Source organism: Magnolia sinica, chromosome 6 (genome assembly GCF_029962835.1).
Source record: "Magnolia sinica isolate HGM2019 chromosome 6, MsV1, whole genome shotgun sequence".
NCBI classification, from domain to species: domain Eukaryota; kingdom Viridiplantae; phylum Streptophyta; class Magnoliopsida; order Magnoliales; family Magnoliaceae; genus Magnolia; species Magnolia sinica.
This window is the reverse complement of record NC_080578.1, coordinates 60,489,395-60,496,474: the sequence shown is the minus strand read 5'-3', so window position 1 is coordinate 60,496,474 and position 7,080 is coordinate 60,489,395. Positions and strand designations below refer to the sequence as shown.

The 7,080-nt window shown below is 38.0% G+C and overlaps 1 long non-coding RNA gene across 1 annotated transcript in view; it reads left to right on the top strand.

Moving 5' to 3' along the window:
* Nucleotides 1–832: 832 nt before the first annotated feature.
* Nucleotides 833–7,080, top strand: part of LOC131248787 (uncharacterized) — a 30,056-nt gene continuing 23,808 nt past the window's right edge. Inside the window, exon 1 of the long non-coding RNA XR_009172456.1 lies at nucleotides 833–927. This is a non-coding gene — a long non-coding RNA (uncharacterized LOC131248787). The remainder of the gene's footprint in view (nucleotides 928–7,080) is intronic.

Genomic DNA, 7,080 nt, shown 5'->3' with positions numbered 1-7,080 from the left:
AATTGGGTCAGAATCCAACGGTCAGAAAGCTTAGAATCGCCGCGCAAGTGACATGACTCAGATTTTATAAATTTATATTTAATTTCTTAGCTTTCTCACACTCTTTACTCCGGACTCAAACAAATCGACCGAGGACATCATCTGGACTTGATTTTTGAGGTGATGGTCAAGCCCAACCAGGTGATCATAATTGTCTAAGATCATCGCTATCGGACTTTCGACGCGCGGTCCAGGTCCGATACAAAGTTTCCATGTACTCCCGAGAGCAACTGGATTTAGCGTTGAATCCCAGGTTTCAGGGTAACATAGCGCTAACGATTCTACAGGTTTTGAGTCCTGCAGATCAAATTTAAAGTGATTGATGCTAATTTCACAAGCAATCGAGTTTAGCACTAAATAACCCACATTAAACCTCTAAAGAATTTGAGGTAGTACTCGGGTCTTTGCACGAAACTTTCCGGGTCATTACACCCCCTCTAGGACATTTAGACATAATTTCATAAGTTCTACCACAATTTTACTAATAAATGCTTCATTAATCCTCTTTTAATTTTCCATAATATCAATTGAGGATCAACATTTATCACTAAAGTTTCCTTTTTCCAACTCATTGCACAATCGCACACTGGTTATTGCGTGTTGGGTCCACACAACGCAACCGTGTCCAGTTGGCTATATAAGCAGGAGTTATTTTTTCAATCTTTCTCTCTTTGTACATTTCTGTGCTACCTCCCATCTCTCAAGCTCTTATTCTCTCTCCACCCTCTCTCAATTTCTCAAGTAGTGCAGCGTGGTGGGTTTAGAGACGCCGGAATCGTGTGGGGGTGTGGATGATTGTCCTAGGGTTTCTCATCCTTTTTTAAAAAATTCACCCATAAGGGGTTGTTTGGATGGCTGTAAAGTCCTTAAGTTGTAACAAGATTACAGGTAATCTGATTACTGATTCTCTTGTTTAATTCTTCTCCATTCTTGTTGGAAAATGATGTTAAGAGTGTAAAATATTTGTTTGTTGTTGTATTAGGATTTGACATTTGGTTGTTTCAAGATTGTGTTTTTTTATCAGGCCATTAGATAAAGCAGTCATTTTTGGGTTTTTGTTTGTACTTTAACTGTTTGTTGCATTTCCTGAGTGACGTAAGGATGAACATGATGAGGTCGATCACCGTCTTCCTCAAGGATAACTACTTTGAATCCACAAAGCTTCTCTAGACACATCACAGAGACTTTTCAAATCCATGAGGAAAAAGTAAGAAAATAGATATAAAATTCTAAAGAAATTCATAATTTGATTGATCAATTAAAATAAATGAGTTCACAACCCTTTAAATAGGGATACCAAGCAGTAGGAGAGAAATAAAAAATAAACTATAACTAAAACTCCCTAAAATTCGTAACTTACTATAAATAGTAAATTTACTTTCATAGTAAGTGTCCTATATGGCTTAACGACATTATTCTCCTAATTATTCTAAGAACTTTTCATGTTGGACACAACTCCTAAAGCCCATCGGATGAAGAGTTGTAATCAAACTAAAACTTACTATTTATAGTAAAAATAGAACTAAGCATGGAATTCAGCCATCGATATGATAAAATCTCTCAAATTTGGCATGTTTGGCTAAATTAGCTCGTCCTACCCTAAAATCATATATGGTACGTCGAGTAACTCATTCCGGTTTGTGAGATATGCCTGTTTTAAGGTTCTAACAGTCTCGATGACTCCTGCCTCTAATTGGGTCTTCTCTACTCCATCTAAGACATGAAAGTGTCCGTGACCCACTCTACATTAGTCCCCTCCACTTCAAAAGAACTCGTCCTCGAGTTCTCATGCTGCTTTGGTTAATGATAATCCGTCTAGTGGGCCGTAACGATACCCGGATCAAAAGTTATAATCAATTTACGGTTCACCTTCTTTTGGTCCAACCATGCTATAAATGTATTTGTAACACTTTCTACATCAGACCCCTCCTCTTGGGAAAAAAAAAACTCATCCTCAAGTTATTCAAGGGACTTGGTCCATGATTCTAAGATAACTTTTGATGCCGATATTTATTAGCCATTTTCTTGTACTTGGCATTAGGCTCTTGAGTTGACACAACACGTTTACTCATGCTATCCTTGACTTGACTAGTATGGATCAGTTCCTTCACTTCTGCCATCAAGATCTCACATTTCTTCTGATAATGTGGGTAATTAGGCAGGCTTATCCCTATAACAAGATCAATGTGGTTTTGTATATCTCGTATGGGAGGCAATTTATTAGGGAGTTCATTAAGCACAATCGCCTTGAACTCCTGTAACCCTGGTTTTAAATCCCCTAGGATGTTCACAAGCTCCATATATTCTTTCTTTTCAACTAATGTATATATATCTCTTGTTTCCTCAGATTGTTTAACAAAAGCCTGTTCAATTGTGAGAGACTGTTCCTCAACTTTAGAAGTCTTGGGCTGGTTCTCCATTCCCATAGGGGCGAGGATAATCTTTTTACCATCTTTAATAAATATAAATAGGTTATCCCGATCCCTATGTGTAGCATCAATATTATTTTGCCAGCTTTGACCAAGTAACATGTGGCAAGCTTCCATGTCGACCACATCACATATTACTTCATCCTTATAATATTTACAAACGGAAAAGGATATTCGACATCGTTCAGTTACTTCTGTTTTGTTGACCTCCTTGACCCATCCGATCATGTATAGAGATGGGTGTCTTTCTGCTTTCTTTTGTATCTTTTTCACCAATATTTTCGACACAAAATTCTCATCATTCTTAACATCGATGATCATATGGTAGACTTTTTGGTATATAGTGTACCTTGTTTGAAAGATGTTGTGTCTGAAAGTGCCTCGGTTTGTCAATTAGCATGAGAGTTGAGTCTGTAAGACATGTGAGCCCCATATGAAGATTGATCAAGGTATCGCCTCATCCGGATGTGTGTTACAAGCTCGTCACAAGTAAATTAGCCTCACATCCCATAACCCAAAATACCCAGGTACATAAATCCTTAAAAAGGTTAGAACAACATAGGAACACAAGTATGAGAACTGATTTTGCAAACAGGGAGATTCTCCAAGTTTTCAGCTTTCTTCGATGTATCGAGTGTACATCGATGACATTAAACACTTGTTTTCAGTGACCTCAATACAGACTCGATGACATCGAATTGAGGTCTTTTATGTCCAGTAACCAACATGATATTTGGACAATATTCTCGATGAATCGACTGAGCTTCGATGTCATCGGAATTCAAATTCCGATGACAACGAGCAAGGTCGATGTCATTAAATATAGGCCAGTTTGTGTCCAGCAAGCTTCGAAGGTAAATCAAAAATTTCGTCAATGACTCGAAACGAGCCTCGATGACATCGGAATTCAAACTCCGATGACATCGAGGGAGCTTCGATTTCATCGAATTTAGACAAAGACTATTGAGTAAACTGACAAGGAAAATCTTCTGAAAAGATCGAAGTATCGAACTAGGTGTCAATGACATCGTCATTTGAAATTCGATGACATCGAAGTAGGCTCGAGGACATCGAAGCCAGGTTGTTCATGTCTAGCAAGCTCCTTTGTATTTATTGTCGAGCAATCGAACCTTGGTTCGATTACATCGGTGTTCAAATCCCGATGCCATCGAAGTAGGTTTGATATCATCGAGCGTCTGTCAAAAAGTTCTAGCTATGTTTGTCAGTTGAGTTCGTATCATCGAAATGACATTCGACGTCATCGAAAGTATACGTTCGATGACATCGAATCCGGTTCGATGACATTGAACTCTGTCAAAAAACTGACTATTTTATTACCGTTGGGGCTTTTTTTTCTTTATAAAGAGAGCTTGTTCTTAGTTGCAAAACAGAGAAAAATAGAGAGAGCTTTGAGAGAGTAATTGCATATCACCAATCCCAACCTTATTTTCTCATGGAAGTTCATCCTTCAATCCACCCTCATCATTGATATTAAATAGAGTGGATTGAGGAATGAACTTCCCCATTCAAGGATCATCCAGCTACTATCTTAATGGCAAATCATTGAGCTGGGATACCTTAAATGCTTGAATGCTTGGAATCACTCCTCTAAAATAGGAAAACATTTATTAGAGTCGGATTCTAACATAACCTTGACCCAACCCATCGCTTGTATTAGAACATCATCAAGTGTTGCGGATCAAGAGAGCTGAAGAATTTTCATCATCAATGAGGAGATCTTCATCAACGTACTTAATGGGGCTCATCTACTTATCTATAAGTCATTAGAGTCTAGAGACTCTGTTGATCATTCCTTGTGTAGGATTAGGTCACAGGTACATCTCACCCCTTATAAGTCCTCATAGGAGGCCTCCGATGGGAGAGTATGTTTGGGTGTTATGTGTTGACCCTTACTCTTGTGTAGGCCATAAACATAGGTCCTTTGTGTAGGTCCTTGGCCTATGTGGCCTAAAACATAGGTTCTTTGTGTGGATCCTTTACTCTTGTGTAGGGCATAAAACTTAGGTTCCTTATGTGGATCATTTGCTCTTGTGTAGAGCATAAAAACTAGGTTCCTTATGTGGATCCTTTGCTCTTGTGTAAGACATAAAACTTAGGTGCTTCGTGTTGACCTTTGCCCTTGTGTAGGGCATAAACTTGTGTCGTGTGTAGGCACGTCTAGGTACCTTGTGTAGGTCCTAGAGTCAACCTTGTGTAGGTTGTAGCGATTTGAGGTGAACCTGATTTAAACCTTCGTTAGTGAAATCCGGTACACTCATGGGATGAGTGCGTCCGCAAGGAGTGGAGTAGGCACATAACTGAACCATTATAAACGACTGTGTTTGGGATTGATTCTTTCCTGATCGTTCATTATGTTTATCTTTTATATGCAAGCTTGATAATATGAATAATTTGATTTGAATCACATCTCACACGCATTCACTCTTCTGATCCATCTTAGACTAATTGTTGTATCATGCTAAATATTGAATAGTCTTATGATTGGATCCTCTACTTAGTTTGGAAGCCATTAGAGTTAAATTGGTGATATCTTGATAGTTGCATATTAAATCAAGATTAAGGTAATAGGATTTAAAATAAAGCATAAAATTTTATAAAGTCCTATTCACCCCCCCTCTAGGACCCCTTGAGCTATTTCCACTTCAACTAAAGTGGTCCTCACCACAATTTCAATTAGTATCAGAGAGGGTCTCTCTTAAAGGCTTAACCGTCTAGAGAGTAATCTTCACTAAAGTTGGGAATCATGATAAGAAAATGTAGGACTAGAGGAAGTAGCTGATATCTCTGCAAATGACCAAAATCAGCTATATTTTGAATATCACAATTTACTGAGCCTTATCAAGAATAAAAACAGTCAGAACAAATGTCTAGTAATCCATACTGCTCTTAAGGCCGTAATAGCTCCAAATGGTATCTTGACAGCGGGTGCTCTAGACACATGACTGGTGACCAAACTCACTTCTATGACTACTCAGAATTTGATGGTGGGTTAGTCACATTTGGAGATGGGAGCTCCGCCAAAATAATTGGGGAAGGAACAATAGTTGGACTAGGTCTCCCCAAAATTAAAAATGTTCTTTGTGTGGAAGGTCTAAAACATAATCTCCTTAGTATCTCACAAATTTGTGACAAAGAACACTTGGTCACCTTCTCAAAAGATGTATGTAGAATCTTAGATCATACAGGAAAATCTATCATGAAAGGTCTACGCACAAGTGACAACTGCTACGTTATTGAAAGTAGTAATGAGAATGCACTGTCCACAAAATGTCATATGGTTGTGAAAAGCGAGTCCAAACTATGGCACCAAAGGCTGGGACATGTTCACTATCGAAACTTAGCCAAGTTAAGTTCATGGAATTTGGTAAGAGGTCTTCCCAAGATTAAAAAGGAAGAAAAGATTGTATGTAGTGACTGTCTAAAGGGTAAACAGATAAAAGTCAGACACAAAAAGACAACAATCATAGCAACATCAAAGCCATTGGAATTGCTACACATGGACCTAGTGGGTCCCACCAAAGTTGAAAGCCATGGTAGAAAAAGATACTTCTTGGTGGTGGTGGATGACTACTCCAGATTTAATTGGGTCACCTTTCTTCGAAAAAAATCTGATGCTTTTGATGAACTTGTAATTTTGGCAAAGCATCTTCAAAATGAGAAAGGATATTGCATATATCGTATCAGGAGTGATCATGATGGTGAATTTGAAAATGAGCGGTTTTAAAGATATTGTGATGAGAAAGGAATTCACCATGAATTCTCGGCCCCAAAAACTCCATAGCAAAATGGAGTTGTTGAAAGAAATAATCGAGTTCTGCAGGAAATGGGCTCAGTTATGATAAATGGAAAGGATATGACCAAAAGTTTCAACGCTAAAGCAGGAAATACCGCCTGCTACATAATAAATAGAGTATATCTGAGAGCAGGTTTAAACAAAACACCATATGAGCTATGGTATGGAAAACAACCTAGTGTAAAATACTTCCGTGTCTTTGGCAGTAAATGTTATATTTTGAAGGACATAGAACATCTAGGAAAGTTTGAGTCTAAAAGTGACGAAGGCATCTTTCTAGGGTATGCCTTGAATAGTCATGCTTATAGAGTATACAATCTAAGGACCCTCACCATTCAAGAATCTATTAATGTGGTGGTTGATGACCAACCCCATGAAGAAGAAAGTTCCCTGAATGAATTAGAAGATGATGTGGATTCATGCATTCTAGGTAAATTAGATAACAAAACTCCCACATCTAATAAACCTCAACCGTTGTCTAATATACCCATCATTAAGGATCACCCTCTAAATCAAATCATTGGAGATCTTAATGATGGCGTAAGAACTCGACGTCAGATTGAAAGCATCTATAATCACTTTTGCTTCACCTCAAAGTTTGAGCCTAAGAACATTGTGGAAGCTCTTCAGGATGAATATTAGATAAATACTATGTAAGAAGAACTTCAACAATTTTAGAGAAATGAGGTATGACAACTGGTTCCTAGACCACTTGATACAAATATTATCGGAACCAAATGGATCTTCAAGAATAAATCCGATGAATCTGACGATGTGATTAAAAATAAAGCAAGATTG